At 43.3% G+C, this 22,572-nt stretch overlaps 1 protein-coding gene across 2 annotated transcripts in view; it reads left to right on the forward strand.

Annotated features, from left to right (window-relative positions):
* rerea (arginine-glutamic acid dipeptide (RE) repeats a) overlaps nucleotides 1-22,572 on the forward strand; it is a 176,597-nt gene that overhangs the window by 24,824 nt on the left and 129,201 nt on the right. The window contains exon 2 of one of the 2 annotated variants that reach the window (XM_083769374.1): nucleotides 14,164-14,226. The gene's annotated coding sequence lies outside the window, so the exon portion shown is untranslated. Of the gene's footprint in view, nucleotides 1-14,163; nucleotides 14,227-22,093; nucleotides 22,569-22,572 lie in introns of those variants that run through there. The other variant, XM_083769373.1, reaches the window with a different exon arrangement.

Here is a 22,572-nt window from a genome sequence, read left to right on the forward strand (position 1 = left end):
GCTGCACACTCTTAAAAGTAATGGTAACTGCTTAAAGGGTCTACTTTCCCCCATCAACAGGCAGTCCGGCTGGCTTTTCACAACGGGTCAGAGTTGACTACAAATTGCATCTGGTGGCTGACAGAAGCATGTGATGGATCTGGATGCGCACTCTGTGTTTACCCACACACCTGCACCCTGTGGATAGACGAGACGGCAGCGCAGCCGAGAGCACACAGCCATTTTGTAACACCTCAAGGAGCTTCTCTTTTGCTCTCTGTATGAGGAATAGATGAGGTCTATTTCTCCCCTCTGTATGAGCAATAGATGAGGTGGTGCCATTAAGTGAATTTGCTGTTATTTCCCCAGGCTCTTAACTGAGGATGTCAAGCCCAGCCTGTGAGGCAGCCATGGATGACTGCCGACTAAGGCACAGGACCAAGTGCACGCACGCATGCACGCACACACACACACACACACACACACACACACACACACACACACACACACACACTCAATACAGAAGATCAGCTTTCATGCTTCTGTGTAATTTATCAAATTGCCTGGGCATGTGATGAATGGGCTCAGATCTCTAAAGGAAGGAAAAAAGGCATTAGGTTTGCGTCAGGTCACTAAATATTCCCCTGTTACAGCTGGAGAATTTAATTATGGTAAACGGTAAACATTGTATTCACATTTTGTAACATTTTGAGACACGATTTAGTAGGCCTGCCTAATTATCCTGTAGTTTCATAGACTACAGTTGAGCGGTTACACAAGTGGAGACTGCGTGCTTAACAGAAACCGTTCAATCCTATTACTTAAAGCATAAGCTCTTTGCTTGAGCAAACACAATCTACTACAGTATATACAATCTGCAAAGATAATGCCTAAGTAGGCCTAATGCTTGCTTTCTGCCGCCAACACATTTTCTTACAAATACCTGCAGTAGCCCCGTCTTTACTCTTTACTGTAGACCACATCGGCACTCTCCTGGTGATTTGTCACAGTTGCCCATTGTATTAGACGCCCACCTCTCCTTCACACTCCAAATGCCCCCACCCCCCCCAAAATAAAATGTCTTTTACATGTGTGTGGGTGCCCCCTCTCATTGTGTTTCTGATGCTTCATAAGGGCAAGAGGAAATTGAGCTGACCTTGAGGCTGCCTAGCTCCTCTATAATGCTGATGTATGGGCCCGTGGGCGCAGGCAGCCAGTAAGTGAGAGGCATGTTTTTATTTGCCGGGGCTCTGGGCCCAGTGTCAGAACGCATAACAAGGTTCATTTCTCGCCCACTCGAGCTAGCTCGCTAGCAGGCCAGGAAGCTAAGTGTCAAACATTTAAGTCCACCAGGTGCATTTTACCTGCATTAGCCTTTGCACGGAGAGGAATAAGTTTCTGTGCTACTGCCCAATTTCATCATGAGTGGATGTTGACAGGGTACTGGCATAGATGGCGGTAGTCTGGGCTTGGGATAAATAAACCTGACGGTAATGTAATTTGTGGTGCTGGCGCATTTTTATTTTAGGCATCACCGTTGGTGGGGCCATGAGCCAAGGTTGTCGGCAAGCTGTATAGAAAATGAATTAACGCAAGGTTGTTTTTTGGCTGGTTGTCATTTTGCTGAGTAGATGATGGGTATACTCTTGAACGTGAGTGTTTGCGGATAACTTCAACATCTCCCTCTCCGAGTCTGTTGTTCCTATCAGGATGTCCACCATTAAACGCAGCCAGCCACCCTGAACATAGCCTCGGTACCCAGGCTTTTAACATAGCCTCTGTACCCAGGCTGAACATAGCCTCGGTACCCACCCTGAACATAGCCTCGGTACCCACCCTGAACATAGCCTCGGTACCCAGGCTGAACATAGCCTCGGTACCCACCCTGAACATAGCCTCGGTACCCACCCTGAACATAGCCTCGGTACCCAGGCTGAACATAGCCTCGGTACCCAGGCTGAACATAGCCTCGGTACCCAGGCTTTTAACATAGCCTCTGTACCCAGGCTGAACATAGCCTCGGTACCCACCCTGAACATTTTTTTCCTTCACATTTGTCTCAAAAAGAAAAGCCTGGGGAAAACCATTAGAAAATCTGGCATAGGAAGTGGGAGTCGACTTGTAATTTGCTAACCAATAACAGGGCAGAGCCGCGTCGCTCCAAATTTGGTGACGTCAATGTTCTTCTTGAATAAATATTTGAAGTATTTCAGAAAAAATAGGCCAGGATTTAGGTGTTTTTAGGTCTAAATGTGTTAACACACCATTAAGACTGCAATATTATAACAAAAAAATACATATTTCAAAGATACTGTGAGTTGAAGCAAAAGCTTTTCCGATATTAAAACATGCCAATATTCTACAATTAATTGTGAACATATATCTATTTATTGCAATTATACAATAACTTGTAATGACTATATAGTGACCCATTATTAGCTCCAATGATTCTGGATAACAGACTTGTTAACTACACGGATGTATGAATCGTCTCGTTTCATATGGTTGATTTGGTCTACTCTAGACAGTCTCTCCATCACAAGTGCAATTTGGTGGCAGCCTGATTGTATCAGGTGTGTGTGAGTTGTGCTGATGAACTGAGAGCCATTGCAGTAACAAGAAATGAGGCTTTGATGACATTTAACAGTGGTTAAAGTGGGAAACGGGAAGATAGTTCAGCGGGTGGCCATAGCTGAATGGAGAGGTAGAGGAAGGCTGCCTGGGAATCGGAAGGTCCCTGGTTCACCCCCGGCACACCCAGTCTACGTGTCAAATTGTCCTTGAGAAAAGACACTTAAACCCCTAACTGCTCCCCAGGTGCTGTATTAATAGCACCCGCTGCTCCTAATAGTTAGCATGCGTAAATGCACCGGGCACATTTCAAGTATGTGCAATTTAAATGTACAGTGACAAATATAGTAGTACTTCAACATCTAAAAAGGGGACTAAATACAATATATATATCATTACATTATATAAGCAGCATTCGATGGCAGAAATGATATTGTTGCATATAACAATGTTACAAGTGAGCTCGACTATTTTCACTATTCCTTAAACATTTATTTTCTAATTTATGGGATTTCTTAGATTTTTCTGAGATTTCTTCTTGAAATTACTGAAAAGAAAATCATTGAATTTTGTCCATGAAAATGTTTTTGGGAATGTTTTTTTTTTTTAATGTTGAAATAATAATAATGAAAAACAAATGTAGGAAACAAAAAATATAGAGACCCGGAGAAAGAAAAATCCGCAACCCACAAATGGGTCCCAACCCAGTGTTTGGGAACGAGTGGTCTAGAAGGTGTACAGGTGTGTCAGTATGTCATTGGAAATTGTAGAGACGGACAGAGTGCCGGCAGAGGCCAGTCCAGAAAATACACTCCTACAAGTCTGTTGGAGCCAGAGAGACAGACAGAGACAAGGGAGTTCAGTTTTCTTCCCATTGTGACAGACAATGTATCCGTTACCATGACGACCATAATCACATACCAGACACCAGGACTTGTCATTGAATCCAAACACAGCCCTCTCCACTCCTGTTGATTCCTTTGTATATCACTGCTATAGAAACTATTCCATTGCACTCTACCTCCCAGTAAGCTACAGCATCCAGTCAGTCAGAAGTCTCTAGACCGAACCTGTGGCCAGGCCACATTTTTCTGGGTGATCTGACAGATGAGACAGACACAAAAAGACGATTGAGAAAGACAAATGATATTAATTCTTTCTCACGTGTCACATTTCTGTTGTTCTCTCAAGGCAGAGAAAGGTCAACATTAGTCACTTACTCACTGTAACACCCCGAACGCCCAGGGTTATTTAATCCATTAAAGTGGTGTTTCTATGGAACCACCGTAAGCCTTGGAATGTAAACCGTATCAGAGACCGCCTACGCCACAGCTTTAACTGATCATTCTCTCTAGACCGGATATACAGCTTGGCAAAAGCTGCATATTGGAGAAAAACTTTGCAATAAATTCAAATTTTTATGGAGTGCAACCTGAGTGCAAGTAGCCAGTTGGGTGCAAGCTGTCTGTCATATGGAATCTACTACTAGCTAATTCAAATGGCTCTATCCTTTGGACACAAGCTGGCTCGACACTGAAATGGCTACTCATCGAACTTGAACAGTAACAATAGTAAATCTCTTTGTTACAACAACATTGTTGTGGTGACGTAGTATTGGTCTCATTGGTGAAGTTTATAAAGATTGCTATGTCTGTGTCAGCTGTGGTGTGGTCATGAAATATGGGTCATGACTGAAAGAACAAGATTGCAGATACAAGTGTTCAACAAGTGTTTTCTCATGCGGGTGTCTCCCTTTATGGATTGAGTAACAAGTTCAGTCACCCTGGAGAAACTGGGAGTAGAGCCGCTGCTCCTTTACGTGGAAGGGAGCAATTTAAGATGGTTCAGGCATCTAGTATGGATGCCTCTTGTACTTTTCCCTGGGGATGTCTTCGGGGCATGTCTGTAATGTGGCCCAGGAAAGGATTCTCTGCTGGAAATGTTACCTCTGTGACCCAAACCGATGAAGACGGATGTGTGGACAGATGTCTTCCACACAGCTCTCTCTGTCTGAATGCATAGACGGAGAGAGAGGGAGTGACACGATGTGCGTAACACAACACCACACATACCCTGCGCACCTATGACCCATGAACATGCATGACACCTATACAGGCATCTATAGCCATTTCACGCTTACTATATTTGCAGGCAATGTGGTGGCATATATGTAATTTTGGTGTCCTGAACGTGTGCCGAATTTTGAGCGGCGGCAGGCGGCAAACATCAATTTTGTTTTGTCATTTGTGCCAGTTTAGGACCTACAACATTGCTTACATTTTGTCCAGCCACGTTTGTGTGACGGCCACATGACATGTCATGACAGTGCTTTTCATATGTGACTGCAACTGTTGATTTTACCATGGCTGAGAGGCGTAGTGAGACCTGACGCCTCGCGTGGCTTATTGCTTTTCTAAAACGGTTACAAACATATAGCAATATTAACCTCAAACTATTACATTCACAAAAGTAGCTACGCTTTGTGCCACCAGAGCGAGCCACAGTACACACTTCCTTGTTTTGCACTGCAAGCTAAAGTAGACTATGTGACTGGAGAATAGCGATTGATGTCTTTACGGGGCTGCCTGGAGCCTCACAGTCATGAGTGCGGGCGGTGCTTACACGCCCACACGGCCAGCGTGTGCAAGGCAATCAAGTGCTCCCCTTCCCCAGTACAGCTACAAGGCTGCAGGATCAGCTGGGAATGATATAAAGTGATTGAAGGTGTGGATTATCTGTGAAATTGACAACGGTCACGTGACGGTAACCAGCCAATCAGAATCAAGTATTGGGACTAACCGTTTTAGAAATGTTGTTTTATATGTTATGAATGGAGAACACTCTTCTGTTCATGTAAAAACTTCAGCTACAATATGAGTGTTGCCTTTCTCCATGGAAAAAACTAAACTGGCTGTTCAATCAATGACCAAAATGCTTCAGAGCAATGCTGACAAAACTGGAGAAAGGGGAAACTTAATATATCGACATCGTTGCTGTAAGTCAGAAACACATCTCTAAATTCCATTTCTTTAATAGTTTTTTAATCATTTAATGACCTACTTTGTAATGAGTGTCAAGCTAAAGTAGTGAAAATGGCAGATCTACAAGTTCACAATGCATTTTGAGCTAGCAAATGAGCTATTTTCACTATTTCTGAACATTTCGTTCCATTTCCTAAAAAGTTACGGTTTTGGACTCAACTCAACAGCAACGATACGTTGCATGTCGGCCTGTGGTGGTAAGGATTTTTAAGTTAATGTTTCAGTAGAAGCACGATCAAGAATATTTAATTAGTAGGCAAAAGTGTGTACTGTATGTGCTCGAGTAATGCACATGGTGCACACAGTCCATCCAGTGAAATCTCCCCGTTGCAGTAAGATCCATCTAAAAGTACCATACAAAGTATTGCAACTGTGAACGCAAGTGATAAATTCTAAGTGGGTATAAAGTTGAGGCGCAGCTGTTTACAATGCGACGCAAATACCAGCTTTGGATTCACCTGTCATTTTATGAATTGATTCAGCCCCAGCGTGTAGCTACTGTACTGAAGGGTTTGACACATTTAAGCTTGACGGGTTGACGCCAGTGAACAATATGAAGCAGTATTTCCACGCCAAACATTGTGATGACACATAAATCATTGTAGGTTATTCAACACAATGGAGGAGGAATGTGGGTGGCCACTGGCCACTGGAGCTGCGGGTAAGTCTGCGTTTTCCCCTCGGACGCACAGTCTGTAATATTCTTCTTCTGATCAATACACCAATGAAAATGTGCATTAAAGCCATAACCCTTAACAAAAATAGTTTGTAACTTGTAACTGTACATTTTATTTACCCTATTAATTATAGCATTCTGTATGCATGCACGTACAACATGTTTGATAAGTGTGCACACACGTACGCCACATGTGCGGCTTGCGGAAGCAGCAGATGTACAAGATCAAAAGTGCTTGTAGAGTTGACCTGACCCTGTGCACACAATCTAAAATAGACATGTCATGTTATAATCATAACAAGAATTGTTTATTAAGGTAAACTTTACATTTCATATCACAGAATATGCACTAATATAAATTCCAACAGCTCCTGAATAAAAAATGTGCTTTAATATTTATTTTATTTGTTTTTGTTAAGAATTCAACCTGGCTTCGGTATACATGACATAACCGGTGATGCAGTTATCGCCCTCAGCCCTAGTTACATGGACCAACTACTGTAAGTTAGCTCTGTTGACATGTGGTGTATATGGAGTGGGTGGTGGGGGAGAGAGAGACGCAGACAGATTCAAGTTAAATTCGTTTATTTAAGAATCCTATACTGATATCTTGTGTCATGCAAGAATGTCATGAATTATCCATGATCTGGCTTTCTTCATCTGTCTCTGCTGAAAGCAGTAACAGCACACCATCAAAATGTGTGTTGCACCAAGCAAATGGCAGCCCTACTTTATGTCCGTTTAAAACAATTATTAAGTTGTCACGACAAAATATGTTTGGACATGAGGAGATGTTAATAGGGATCGACCGATATGGGTTTTTCATGGCCGATACCGATTAGTAGTGATCAAAGAGACCGATAGCCGATAATAAAAGCCGATATTTACAGTAACACAAATCAGCGTTCTTTAAATGCATTTAAGGATATTTATAAATTGAACTGAAATAAAAAAAGAATGGACAAAATACTATACCCTCAAATGTTTTGTTGCAGCATTTCTTATAAACTGAATTATAAATGAAACATGACAAAACAAAGCTTTTTCCCCCCCTGTGAAAATAAATAAACTAATCAAGCTGGTCTCTTCAATTAAATTCTCTTCAATTCAGCAGCACCAGGTTGTAAAGCACAAATGTGGACTACTCCCATTCCCATTCAGCACCAGATGCAGAGGAGCATATACATCTAATTTATGCCTCGTTGCATAGAGGAAATATCGGCCGAAATATTAGCCGAGCATAGAGAGAGGAAATATTGGCCGAAATATCGGATTTTAATTTTTTATTATTAATAAAACAATTATTATCGGTGCCGATATATTGGCCCGGCCGATGGTCGGTCCCTAGATTTTAGGCTACAGGAAGAGCAGCACTGGTCCACCTGTTAGACCCAGCGTCCCCTTGATAATGAACGATGATCATTATCACATTTTTATTCTGCCCATTAAAAGTTTTAAGATTTTTAAGACGTTTTAAGATTTTTGATCCCACCCATTAAAATGGAGTTGAACCACTTCGGATGACGGACTAGCCGGATATGACATCGAATGTTGCCCAATCGACTGGTGAGCTCTGTTATGAAACAAGTAATGTTCCGTCTTTTGATTAATCTCCGTCCTGGGCGTCAGGCGTAATTATTTAATCGGACGGAGACCTCCGTCTTGGCCGGAAGCTGTCACAGATCTGTTTCGTTAGCTTCTACTCTCTTTTTTTATGATATTTTTGGGGCTTTTTTGCCTACATAGATCCCAGTAGGTAGACAGGAAATGGGGAGAAGATGGGGGAAGACACGGCAAAGTTTGTCGGGCTTGGGACTCGAACCTGCAACACACTGTCATGCTGGATTACCAGCCAAGGTGCCTGGACCGCTATGCCGGCCCAGGGTCGTTTATCCTCTTTCAGCGAATTGAAGTTACAGACAGTTTGCCAGCCTGCAGACGAATGCTGTTGATCATTTTCATCGCCAAATTACTAGTCTCATGTGCTTACAGTAATCTCTTGCATGAGTATTGGGTACTGTACCGGACTATCCCCCCAAAAAGAGAACGAATCATAGCATCTACTCTACCGGTAAGGAGGACATTTGTGTTTTATGTAAATTCTTCCCCCAACAATTTAACGTCATTCATGTAAACCCAGTGAGCAACCGCAGGCGTTCAGGGAAAAAGATGGATGTTACTGAGACGGTGTTAAGTATTAGTGGGCCATGCCTCCTGGCAAAGATTTGTGCTCCAGTGAGCGCACCTTCCTAGTTGATAAGGTTACTCTGTGGCCCTGTCATATCAACTCACTCATCATATGGCACAGATCTGCTGGCAATTCAGGACGGGAACCCCTTTTGGTGTTTCATCCCTTCAGGACGGGAACCCCTTTTGGGGTTCTTGTTGCTATGTACAGTATATTACCAGCATGATATTGTAATTTTTGAGCGGTGCAGCCGGGTGCAGTACTTAGTTTAGACAGTTTTTGGCTTAGACTAATCATTGGTTAGACCAGTCATTAGTCCTACAACTACAACCTATCTCAAACCCTCACCCTAAACCTAACCTCCCACGGGGCAGCACACCTAAACCTAACCTTAACCCATGTCTAACCAATGACTAGTCTAAACTAAGTATGCACCACGTGCAGCCGATCCTATGCACAGCTTTGTGTGTGTCAGTTTAAGCACGGAATGTGTTTGTAGCACGGAATGTGATTTGATTGGCTGATGTATGATGATGCTCTCATCATCATGATAAAAGGCACCGCTCACAGCTTTTTTTAAACGGCTTTTGTCCCCACATGTCTCAAGATTTGCCATTGACCACGGTAAGAGAATTCCAGTCAAATTCCGGTCAAATTTTGTCCCTGCCCGTCTCAAGTGTTGCCATTGACGATGAATGGAGAAATGACGTCAGAATTCCGCTAAATATGACGCAAAACATCAAACGCCATTGAAATTGAGGGGAAAATGTATATGTAAATGAGCAAATTAGCCAACCAACAATCACAGGCAACAGGCATACTCCCAGTATGAGATGATGCATGACATGATGATGTATGATAAGAGATAATTCCGCTAATTATGATGTCAAAACATTAAACGCCATTGACATTGAAGGGAAAACTTATGCCATAAATTATGTAAACGAGAAAATCGGCTAACCAATCACACCTTATGTACCTTATGTAGCAATGTCAAATGTCCGCTAACATAAATTGATGTACGATGACAAGAGCGCCCCTCATTTCACACAGGTGTGATTTTTGTATTAATATTTGACCATTTTCAGTATTTAGAAAGCATTTTTAGAATCTGCCTCAGTCCTAAATGTGTTAAAACTCCATGTCAGGCTGCCTCTCTCTGTAACGTGCCCAATTCACCCACGGCGCATCCCCCGCCACATCGACTACAGAAAAATATGTTTTAGCAGCTTAACAGCAGCAGGCTAATCAATTGATCCAGATTTAGCCGTCCATTGATCTTGGCGCAGCCTTGGCTCGGCCAATTACAACTCGTGTATGATAATGATGCCATTAGCAGTCCATGGCCCAACCTATTAGGGTAGTGGAAGCACCAGTAAAAACCACCTGATCCATGCACGGAAACATTTGCACAGCCCAGTGCTGTGGAGATGGGTCCAAGTGTGCGTTGTAATAGCCCTCCCTTTCCCCTCCTCTCTCCCTCTGTCTACTTCCTCCATCACTGGTGCAGTAGCAGTGGTTCAGTAGCGAGGGTGTTGCTGACTGCTGCTCTGTGTGCATGTTGATGAATGTGGAGGCCTGACGGCTCAATGTGCTTACCTAATGGAAGCTGCTCTCCTGTCACATTGCAGTTCTCTCTCTCTCTCTCTCTCTCCGTCCCCCTCTCTCTTTCTCTCTCTCTCTCCCTCTCACTCACTCACTCACTCACTCCTGCCTCGCCCCTCTATTTTTCGAAGGTGGTAAAGAGGGGTTTTCGCTTGGCTAGGCACGGCAGCTTCCACCCTCCCATTTCTCAAAGGTTAATGGAGCTGCCTCATAACGGGCACTAATCACCAGGTAATCGCTTTCCCTCTGCTTGATATGTGGCTAAGGTCAGCCGTGGTGACCAGCAGCACAGCAGCCATTTTGGGCGAGGGGGGGAGTTGGGTTCTTCCTGCTCGTTGCCTGAAGATGGTCGCCACACTGATTTTAAGTTGAGAAAGGCTTGTAGTGTGAGGCATAATGTTATGGGTCTTATGCAACGGCAAAAGCGGTGTTTGTCTTATTTCCCCCTAAGGTGCGTTTACCCCTGAGCGGTTAGCTAACATCCCAGTGCGTAATAGATTAGATTGAGTGACTAAGTGACTGGTTGTTTTTGTTCCTCTCTCCACTCCTCTCTATCAGCCTGCTTGGAACACTGGCATGTAGCCCAGCACACATTTGACACTTGTGTGTGTGTGTGTGTGTGTGTGTGATGAAATGAGAGCGAACATGCTGCCTCCAGTTAAGTCAACCTTTTTTTTTTTTCATCATTACCTTGGTGTTTCTCTAAACTAGCACATGATGGACACTCTGTGAGAAAGACGGAGGCAGACAAAGCCATGAAAGCAGACCTTTTGGCTTTGATGTCAGCCAGCCACTGAGATCAGTCCCAGCCCAGGGTTTGGGTTTTTTTTTTTTTTATGTATTCATTTTACCATGAATAAACAATAAGAGACAAAAAGACAACAGACAAATAAATAGACATCACAGGGATTGGGATTTCAGCACCGGATTTAAGTTTGTGGTGTTGTCAAATGGGACTGATTTGAGACTGAGAGAATGTGTGTGTGCACGCTTGAGACTGAGAGAATGTGTGTGTGTGCACACGCTTGTATGAGGGCACACGCATTGCATGGCAGCACTGGGGTATGTAGCTAAAGAAGAAAAGGCTAGATAGATTGTGTCATAATCGTTCTTGTTGCCTCAAGCCCATCGTCTAGCCTCACACTACTGAGCAGCAGTGGAGCTTATAACCGCTCTAGTTCCCAAATGAGCTGAATGTTTACGACATTCATGTACAAGACAAGTGGATTCATTTTGAATTTTCCCATACATCTGCAACCAATAGAATGGTGTATTATTAGTGTGTAATGCACTGTAGATGCTGTAGGTCAGCCTGTGGCCCTGTGTACACTTTGCATCACAGTTTAAAAATAACCCAGACATATAGAACCGTGTGTGTGTGTGTGTGTGTGCGTGTGCGTGCGTGCGTGCGTGCACTCGATGGTCGTGTCGCCTGTCGCTGTGGAAATCCTGCAGCTATTGAAAAGCTTGCAAAATCAATGTGGCTGTTCATACATGGATCTAATCCCCAGATTTACTAGCATTTAATCTGCGGTTATGGCAGTCCTCTGATGGCTCTAATGCCATCAAACAGATGTCCCTGCTTAGCTGGCCAGGTTGGACTGCACCTGGTGACACAGCGGAGACCCAGCGCTAGGTGGCCAACTGCACTTTTCAATGGCTTTTGTCCTCCTATCCTAGTTTGGTTGGTTATGGTTATGGTGTAACACACAAAATATGTGTTCAATCATGCACATGCAAACTCATGGGCACACATGCACACACAAAACAACTTATTGACCGTTTGGGATGCAATGTGAACTCATTCAACCATATTTGGCTGTTTAACCCATTCAGGCCTAAGGCCGATTCTAAAAACGCCTCTAAATCCTGACCTAAGGTTTCTGAAAAACTTCAAATATTGATATAGCAGAATCAAATTCTTTACATTTTTGAATACTGTACAGAACCCAAATATGGGTTCCCGGCCTGAGGGGGTAAGATACAAATAGGGGTTCCCGCCCAGAATGGTATGATTTTGAATTATTATAGTCTTGGTGGGTTGTGGGTGGGATGGGATTATGTTTTATTTCCACTGAAACGCTAAACTAAACTAAAATCATCCCCAGCATGTCCTCTTATTGTTCAGTGCCAAGGCTGGGCTGTGTGGAAAACACTTTGATTTTGTATGACGTGCATGTGGGGTTGTTTTCACATTTCAAAACCTAATATGAAATGTTTTACACAAAGTGTTGGATCACTTCAGGAGGTGCATGGTAGCAGCCACTACTGAGGCTACTATTACGGTTTTGTACATCTCTCAAACTCCTACAAATGATTCTGTGCTGAGCATTCTGAATTAATGAATATCCCAGCTTAATTAAAGAGTAATGTTTTCCTTTTTTGTTGCCAAAATTGTGAGGATGGATGTGTATGTAGGTGTTAAAATATATATTATTTACTGCCACCATGTTGGCTCAAATTAGACTTGCTTATCTTTGTAATATACCGAGCAATATAATGGGATATTCAGCCATATTTTTTTTTTTTTAAAGTGGCAGAAACTCAAGAATACTAATGGTGTTTTAATACGTATAGTGTTCAGAGAAGTTGTGAAAAACACATTTACTAGGGCGGTCGGATGACATAGTGATAATAAATATCTGCCTACCACCGCGGTAGTGTGTAGTGTGGACTGGACATTGTGAAACATTTACCAGTGAAAAATCACTTACCTGTATGTAAAAAAGTACTTTTGTTTAGTTGAACACACACAGACAATACACAGTATGACTTTAAGCTACTTTGATGCCACAAGTCCCTATTTAATTAGTTGCCCGGACTCCCCCAGGACTCTATACTATAGCACCCCCATTTTCACTTCACGCCATACATATATCTTTACCAAAAAAAGCTGATATTTCGCCCCAGAATAGAGACGCTAGAAGACATGTGGTTAAAAAGCTGGACTGTCACCAAAATGGTTGCTATTGGTACTGATGGATAGGAATACTGCAACTGATGAATGAGAATTGATTGCTTACAAATTGAATGGCAATTCTAGCCATTTTTTAATTAACAGAAATACCTCTTTGTTAGTGATGACTCTCATCCACTTGTATTGGTTTGTGTATGGCTGATTCATTTAGAGAAAACTAATCCTTGTTTAACATTAAAATAATAATAATAAAATCATTCATTTAACTGTCACCTAAAAAATGACAGTGGAGAGTGATTTAATTAAATTTGGCCCCTCAATCTACTGTAAATCTACACACACACACACACACACACACACACACACGAAGTGCACACACACACGCAGTGCGCGCACACACACGCAGAGAGAGAGAGAGAGAACTGTGACTGCAGTATGCAAGATTGCTTATGTTTACAGATTCCTAATGTACGTGTTGTGTTTTGGGGTGTTTAAAAGGCAGTAAACGCAAGGAATCTCTGAGTCTCACTATGTGAATGGTAAATGTCAGTGTTATTGAACAGGTGCTGTGAGGCACAGTAGTGATATTTTTATTTCTGAGCTGTTGAGGTGGTGAGGAGAAGGCTCATGGGATAATGGGGGTGGTGCTGGCGTGGTGATGGCATGTATTTATGTGCGCGTGTGTGCGTGTCCATGACGTTTTTTTAAGAGTGTGTCTTTCTATAGCCTATAGAGCGAGCAAGTGCACGCACACACACACACACACACACACACACACACACACACACACACACACCCCTACCTAGATGTGTGTTTGGAGTGTTCTAGTGGATTGAAAAGTGAATGGAGCCTTGGAATAAACCCCCACAATGTCCCCATAGAGCAAGTCAACTGCACTATGAATGGCATTATAGTTTATTTTTTCTTTTCTTTTTTGGTAGGTTCAGCGGCTATATTCACATTTGTATTTTGAGGTGATGCCAAAGCAGCTCCTTTCTTCATTGCCTCCATTTCACCCATGCTTAGACTTCCACTGTCAAGCTGTTATCACCTTATTTGTTCCATTTACACATCATTCATGTTTTTTTTCTCTCCCCTGTGTGTGTGTGTGTGTGTGTGTGTGTGTCTGTCTGTCTGTATGTGTGTGTCTCCCTTTTTTTCCCTCCAATTTATTCCCCTTCCAGAGTATCGTTGTCAGTCCTCGTTGAGAGGCAGTGTGGCGGAGAGCTAGGAGGTGAATGCAGTCAAGGTTAGTCAACAATGCTGAAGCGACAACAGTGGCTAATGCAGCCTTTCCTTTCTGCTCACCTGTATTACCTCGACCCTAACCCTGTCCTGCTCTGCACAGTGGACCCATGCCAACCCCCTCCTAACCCTCAGCATGCCTCCCCTTTCTTGCATACTTGCATACTTGCCCCCCCCCCCCCCCCCCCGTCACTGTTCACTCACCCCCTTCCCATGTGCTCTCGCTTACTGAACCCACGGCCACCTCCCCACCACGGAAACCTACGAATTTGACTCTTGTATACCTGTGTATGGGATGTAAGAAATACAATCTTCAATATCTGTCTTGTAGTATTGACCGTTTTGTTATCGTTGCTATGTTTAAGCCAATACCCCTCCCTCCAAACACACGGCTCACCGAATCTCCTGCACGGTGAACCACAGCCCCCCACCCCACCCTTCACATTTTCAATTCCGACCAATGGCTCTGTACATGTTTGTAATTCAACTGAAAGCGTGAGAAAATGTGATTACTGTTTTGCCATTTCCGTGCCTCTCCCCAGCCATTTACAAAGAGGTGCGTGTGTCAGAGAGGGGGGGGTGGGGGTGGGGGAGTGAGAGTGTGTCCACGGCTGCCGCAGTGAAGCCAGTGCTGATACGGAGGGGGGCTGCAGTTCAAAGCCAGCTAGCAGGTTACTTAATTAGTTTGGTAATTGGCTTGCCGTGGCCTCCGTGCATCCCTGCCCTCCTGCTGCGGTTGTGCACGGGAATAGATGAGCTATGGGTGTAGCTCTCATCTCTCCATCCGTCCCTCGCTCCTGCCATCCATCCATCCATCCTTTCCTCCTCCTGCCATGATGTAACTTATTGAGCTAGTGCTGCACCACGCCTCCTCAATCCATTCACCAGCACGACCACAAAGACAGTCATTTAGCGGCACGATACGCTTCCACTCTGCTCAGTATCAACTATCAAAAGGTGTTTCAGTATCTCCCACGCACTGCTCTCTCTCTCCCTCTCTCTCTCTCCCTCTCGCTCATTCAATTCTGCACTCCATATCTCCATTTCCCTGCCGCGCTCTGTCTTACACACACACACACACCTCAACCATGTGCACATATCTATTATTAGATATAGATGTGTTATGCATTAGGCAGAATAAATGCATCCAAACAAGCTATTTGTGGATTTTCCCATCTGCCACCTCTTGAGTAGACTCAATTCTCCGTGCTTCCACAACAATGCGATGGCAGAGAACTGCCCTGTTTCATGAATGTTGACAATAATGCACATAAAGCAGTCTCCTGAGCTATTAAACTAATCATAGATGACAAGTGACAACAACCATATTATTACCACATTGTAATACATTATCTCTTGGTTGGAGACAGGGTTGATATTAAAGGGATAGCTGACTCATGTCTTTATTTTTGAGGGTCACTTGCCCCTCCTATATACAGGTTTAATGTTTGTTTTTAGTTCAATGTTTGTTTTAAAAACGCCATTGACAATGAAGGGAAATTTTTCGTCATCTTGTCCCTAACGCAAACATTAAATGCCATTAACAATAAAGATAATTTAATGTTTGTTTTACATCACCTAATCAACATGAGTTAGACTTTAATATATTAGCGACACTCACTTCACACGGGTGTGATTTTTGTAATGTATATGCACTGTCATGTATGGTATAATTCTCTTAAACTAAAAGATACAGCACTGAGCCTCTGATGATAGTTTTAACTAAAATATCAAGTAAAGAATAACCTATGTGGTGCATAAGAGACAGTGCTTTGATGCTGCATTATTTATTGCTTTGTTTATTTATACCAAGTCGCTTGTTCATTGTTGTAATATCTATCCGGATCTGCATTACCCAGGATAAGCTAATACAGCATGGCTAATGATATATCTAGCCACCTTCCTATCTATTCCCATTCATTTCCAGTTTGTATCTTCAAAAGTCCATAAATAAATCGTTAAATGCTTTCTAGTAAACGTCAGATATCTTTAGATGCAAGGCTGCTGCCAAGCTTTTTATCTACTCCCTCAGCGCAGCAGTTATTCTGAAAGCTGCTGGGGTTGGAAGGCCAAAGCACAGTTAAGTGGCTCCTCTTGACCTCGACACTGATCTCCAAACTGTCCGATTCTGATTCCACCACTGAAGATTTTGTTGATCCGCTGCCGATTAAATTGGTCATATCTAATGGCACAGTTTGAAGACCATATCTCTTTAAGGAGCTTGTCCCTCTCTCACTGCTGCTAATTCAGGCATTCAGGATTTACTTACTCTGTTTAGTTATTCCTGCTGTCTTGGAACAGAATAAAAATATAACAAGAACAACAATGTGAATCAAGGATGTTGTTCAACAACAAGCGTCTTGTTTCTCAGACCTCCAAGAGATGTGCTTATCCCAGTTATCACCATCTATCCGTAAACTAGATGGCTGAATCATTAGCTTACACACTGAGAGCAGTCGAGCGTGACCAGAGGAGAATAATTGATTCCTGGAGACGTATTGCGGTGGAGATGGAAGAGAACCCGCCCTCCAACATGGAGCTATTGAGCACAGTTTCTCTGTATCTTACGTCTTAATTCACTGGGTGTAAATGAAGTCAAAAGGGTTGTTAATACACATGCTCATGCAGCGTCTTTATTTTGCACAGCAACAGTGTTTGACTGTCATTGCACCCTTTGTCCATGGGGTGGCAGTCTGTGGAGGTGAGGCAACCATGTGCTCTTTGTGAAATAGAGCAGACACTGGCTATCTGAGTAGATTAGCATGGGGACAGTAACCGCACAGGAATCACACACCCCAACTGACACCCTTTCTCTCTCCCCCCTTTCCTGGATCCATGCTCATGAAACCCATCTGCAAAGCATGGACAGTTTCTCTTATGACCACCAATCGCTTTTAAATGTGTATACCATACACTCTCACTCTGCTGGAATGGGGTTTTTCTAATTGGATCCAGAGCGTTGTGTCAAACGCATGCCATGTTTATTTTTGTTTCTCTGTCTTTGTTCACAAAAGGATCTGGCTGAAATGTAAACTTCCTCCTTTTTGCATCAGAGTGCTCTCTCTCTTCTCACTCTCACTCACTCTCTCTCTCTCTCCTCTCTCTCCCTCTTGGAAAGCTTACGGTCCCGTTTCCTCAGTGTGTTCACTACGTAGCAGTCTGAACTGCTCTTTTATTCCGATGAATGTGGTCCTGTTTTGCCCAGAGACTCAGACAGACATAGGACAGTGTGAGTGCTTCAAGAATGTCTGTGGAAAATTGGGGCTCAGTGAAATGGCACCTGCGGTGCTCGATGTATGTGTTCCATCCGCCATGCACCACTTGTTTATTCATTTAGAGTATGCACCCACCTATCCTCCTTCGTATGCTGTGTGCAATTTGTCCAGTCTGTTTGTTCACATAAACAAACTGTGTACCCTTAAGAGGGTATAACCTGCTATGACTACAACAGTATTGAACTACATCAAAAGCAGTGTTTACAGTTGCTCGTGTACATCAAAGTTCGCAATAGAGTTCTTATGGTCCTCTGTTCCAGGAAGAAAACATTTGATCAGTTTGATTACCTGGTGGCTGCTACCTCCATCTGGAATGCTGTTTGCTTGTGTTCGTTTTCTTTATATGCAATAGTTTTACCAAACGGCTGCTGCAAACAAGTTTCACTCTCCTGAGTTTGTGTAGCTTGGCAAAGAGAATAAACATATGTAGCCTACAAGTGTCTGGGTTTTGAGAGCATTGCGAGGCTGCCAAATGTGACTGAATAGCTGTGTAAACAAGATGGCTATGTGAAGCAGGGCTTTTTACTGATTGCCTAAAGTAAAATACCATTCCTTGGCTTCCTTCACATTTTAACAACTGTGTTAATGATGGTAAATAAAGCTTTGCTAGGTAGCACCCTAATTAGTAGCTCCTGAATAGGCTTGTTTCTGCCTTTGTCTGACTGGAGTTTCTCCAAAGGGTGTCCTGATCTCTTGTCACCTTGACATGGTTGTGGTTGTTTGCTTGCATACAGAAGGGTGTATAAACCCTGTTATGTGTGTTTTTCTCTTTGTATTGATGTAGTGTGACTTCATTGTACTTCAGCTAAAATGATGGTCACTCCTAATGGGAAACTTCATATCCACAAGCATGCAGTTAGCCATATTTAGTGGAGTAATTTCCCTGAATTACTTTGTTGGGAGATAGAAGAGGGTAGTTTGAATGCTTCTCTCCCCCCCCTCTCAATAGCCTTTAGGCCAAGTCTGTGTTTTAATTAGTTGTGTAAGGCCTTATTGTCCCATTGGATTCTCTCAACTTGTAAAGTGCTCTCCTAAGATACCATGAAGGCTAAAAAGGCAGTGAGTGATTTGAAATCAGTCTTTTTCCTGCCTGCCAAGATTGAAGGGGGTGGGGGGCTATCAGCACATGCCGTCTGTCTGAGGAACAGTAAATTCGAGCAGCAGTCTTTGTTCTTTATGGGTATAGGACCCATGGCAAAGAGAGAGTGAGAGTCATTGTTTTAAAACCCCATCGATTATATCCGGAAAGCACTGGTCTTTGTACTCTTTGAGATGTTATGTTTCAAATATCAGGCTGCTGTTCCTATAGTATACATTACCTTTGCCTAAGAATATAAAAAATAGAAGATGCATATAAATGGTCTACAAGTTCAGTGTAACACATATGTTGGTGTTCTTCCGATAATGTCTAGCCAGAGGGGAAGTTAACGTGTTACACTGTTGAAATGTAGTCATGTTGGAGGAAAGTTGAGCTTATGAACCACCCTCTCCCAAAACATGCACACACACATACACCCCCCTCTCCTCTTGCTTTACAAGACTTTTCTTCTCTCAATTTCATTTTCCTTCAACTTGTCTGCTCATCCCTGGTGAAATGTATTAAATGAAGTTACTAGATATGAGTGCTTAAGAGGCCAGGGCCTCTGAGTCTTGCCAAGTCTCTCAGAAGCTTGGCTCACTCATCCATGTCACCTTTTTCTGTTGTTTCAGCTACTGGCTGACTTATTTGTATTACCGAGCACCCCCCTCCCCCCTTTCTGTTTCTCTCTCTCCGCTTGCTGCCTCTGAGCAGCTTGTTTTTCTCCAGTGTGGCTAATCAGGCTAAAGCAAACAGTGTGTGTCAGCCGCTGCTTTTGTTAAGTATTCATATTTAATGAGCCTAAGTGACTACAGCATCCTACAGCAAACCTAAATGTAACAGTCAAACATGAGGCTGGACAAGCACCTTTGATTTGCACGCTTGATATTTGGCCACACTATCGGTAATTGTCTAAGATGAGAGAGAAAGATTGATTTCTGAAAGTGATAGCTACTGCTGATTTATTTTCCCATTTCCTCAAGTCACTTTCTATTTCTGTTCGTACATACAAGGAGGTTTTACCCTCTTTTAATACCTTTAGGAAATAGAACTAAAGGTGTCATTTCTCTCCCCAGAGCAAAGTATGGTTCTGTTACATTTCATTTCCTCTGAGTTCAGAGAGAGGGGGAGAGGGGGGTGGGGTAACCCGTTTTTGTGAGATTGAAGGCACTGTAGCTATGGAAGGGGTGCTTGGGGAAAAGGTATTGTGATGGGACGTTTGAATGCTGAGCAGAATTGAATAGACACAGTCAGCTTCCCAGATACATGCTTAGGCCTGTAGAATGTGGAGTGCTTTGCTTGTAACTGCACCGGTTGTCTCCTTTCATTATCGGTTAATGGTGCCCAACTTGACAGAGCCATGTGATAAACAGAGGAGCTGTGAAATCCTGGAGGTGGAGTTCTCGTCTGCCTGATAATGGGATCTCATCTGCCGAGGAGGGTAGCCTGCCCTGGCAGCCAATCCAGCTTTACTCTGTTCCACCTAAAGAGAGGATTCACTCATTTCACTGCACCCCTCAGTGCAGTCTTGGCCCAAGCTTAAGTCCCACAGTACCTACCCAAGTGGCTTTTGACTAGCTTCCTGCGTGCCATATATATATATATATATGTATATATATATTTCCCCCATCCCTCTTTTTAATGTGTGAATGATCTCCTGAATGGAACGGTGGACATTGTTGTATAGTGGAGGCGATGAAACTGTGTTTTTTTTAGTGTTGCAACCACTCCAAGGGACAGCAATGTCTGTGTTAACCTATGTGACCACTATGTGACTATGTGACCACTATGTGACTATGTGACTATGAGTAGCAGTAGGGGCAAAGGGGGCGCTGTTGTGCCAGAAACTGAGACAGAGAGATACAGTAGCGCTGCACTGTTGCCTGCTAATGAGTGAGCGAGGGGGGGGGGGGGGGGGAGGCAGGGGGAGAGGGGAGTTGCACCACTCAGTTCACACAGGTGTGATTTTTTTGTTTATTTGTTTGTTCTTATGTTACTATTGGACATCAAATGTATGGTATGTCCACAATGTGTGCGACAAATTGATCTTAATCAGGGGAGTCGCAGTGTGTATTTTTCTGCCGACCTCATCAATCATTGATCTATTTTATGAGAGAGAGAGGGGTGGGGGGGGGGGAGAGTTTGGCAGACGGTGTGTGTAAATACCATAAACCTTGACACTGTAACGCATAGTACAAACTCTGATAAGGGACGAGCTGTGACTGGTGTGGTGTTGGGTTACTGTGTGTAGTTGGACTCCTCCGGGCAGTTGCCTTCAGTAGCTAGAAGTGGTTTGCCAGCACTTGTGTCACAGGGGGACAACCCCTCCCTCCACACCATTGAAAGGAGATGGCCAACATGGGTTGTAGCACAATGAAGCACCCCCACATAACCACCCTCAACTCGATTTCTATTGATCCTCTCTGCCTGTCTCCCTTGCCCCCATGGTTGGCTTCAGTGCCAAAGAGCCCAATGTGCTGGCTATTTGCTTTGGTTAATTGGATTTTGACAGGGATCCAATATCATGTTTTAGACAATGAAAATGTGTCAAGCTACTTGCTTAGTAGAATGAAAATTGTTCTATTAATTTATAACTTAATGTGGCCAGTCTTTGTTTTCCAGCTTCTCGTATTATGTGTGGGGAGATTTGTCAGATTTTCCATTAAGTCTGAGAGGATTTAGATGAAGAGGAATGGAGCTGTATCTTTATAATCAAAAATTACAAAGCGCTGAGTACTCAGACATTGAACACAGGGATCACATTTGATGATGATGTGTAGGCTAACGTAGCCATTAAATCCACCCAAATTAACTTGCCAAATATTGCTAATGGACTATTCTGATTATTTCCCCTGCTTGTTCCTGCCATTTTAATGGGCGGGGTGACTAATTAATTCATTATCTAAAATGCAAATGTGCTCGACAAGCTTGAGCAGCATTCAATTGCCTGCCTCTAGTGTAGCGTTATTTTTCTGAAGATTTAGTGTTTTGTCTTAGAATCATTGATCAATTATTACCAGAATCTGATTGTCTGGTAATACAATTAACATTACGTATTAATTAAGCTAATATTGCTATATGTGCATAGCTATAAATGCTACTATTGCTTTGACGTGATCTCTTTGGTGTTTGTTATTCACATGTATATTTAGATAGATTAATCTTCCTGGTGCAGTTTTACAAACACCTCATCCCCTCGTGGGTTTCCATCAATCAGGAGCCCCACTGCCTGCTCCCTTTGTCCCGACGATAATTTGAATCCAGTCCATGTTTTTGTTTCGCTCGGTTTTTTTGTGTGGTGGTGGTGGTGGGGGGGGGGGGGGGGGGTAATTCTCCTTCACTAGTGTCTGGATAAAGAAAGAGTAGGTCAGCCATGTGGATGCGTCTGTTGAACAGCTGAAGGGGGGTTACATAGACGCAGGGAGTGATCGGCTGAACGTGGAGTGTGCGCATATGAGAGCGAGGGAGAGGAGAGGGGGAGAACGCGTGTGTGAGAGAGAGTATGGGGGTGTGTGTGTGAGTGTGTGTGTGTGTGTGAGAGTGTGTGTGTGGAAAAAGGAAGCGGAGCCTGTAAACGGCGAACTCACTGATTTCCTATCCTTCCAACTAGAGCGCTTGTGTGTGTGTGTGTGTGTACTTTTTTTTTAATGTGGACACTATCGGGGGAGCAACAACACTGCGAAATGGAATAGCAGCGGACGTGTGTTTTCGCGTTGAAGAGTGCCTTGGTGATTTGTACGAGAATATATTAGTAAAGTGAAACCGTCTTTTGTTGAGAGCAAGTGCTTGTTGTCTCTCACTCTCTCTCTCTCTGTACGAGCAGCGGGTTTTAATAAAAAGGATAAAGTGCCTGTGTTCGCATGATCGTCCCATTCACCCTGGGTATCTTGGATTTGGCCCAGGACAAAAAAGTTCGGTGGGTCATTCCGGGCAAGGATTGTTTTGAAGTTTGCAGCGGTCGCTTTGGATCTCTTGAAAACACCAGACTGGCGGGTGA

Source organism: Protomyctophum parallelum (genome assembly GCF_964188405.1).
Source record: "Protomyctophum parallelum genome assembly, chromosome: 7".
NCBI classification, from domain to species: domain Eukaryota; kingdom Metazoa; phylum Chordata; class Actinopteri; order Myctophiformes; family Myctophidae; genus Protomyctophum; species Protomyctophum parallelum.